Raw genomic sequence first — 218 nt, forward strand, 5'->3', positions numbered from 1 at the left:
TGTTTCCCCCCCCCCCAAGGTACTTGCAGGATGTCACTGAATCACCTTTCCGTGGTTTGGACACTGGGATCCAGATTTTCTCACAGGAAAACATCTTCTCCTGCCCATGAATAACTTCGTGGGTGTTTCTGCACCTTCTCCCCCTACACTCATGATGCTTTTCAGGTGGAGTCTTCAACAGCCCTGGCCAAGAAAACACCCATCCAGAGGGTAAAGAA

This window comes from Merops nubicus, unplaced genomic scaffold (assembly GCF_000691845.1).
Source record: "Merops nubicus isolate BGI_N331 unplaced genomic scaffold, ASM69184v1 scaffold24333, whole genome shotgun sequence".
NCBI classification, from domain to species: Eukaryota; Metazoa; Chordata; class Aves; order Coraciiformes; family Meropidae; genus Merops; species Merops nubicus.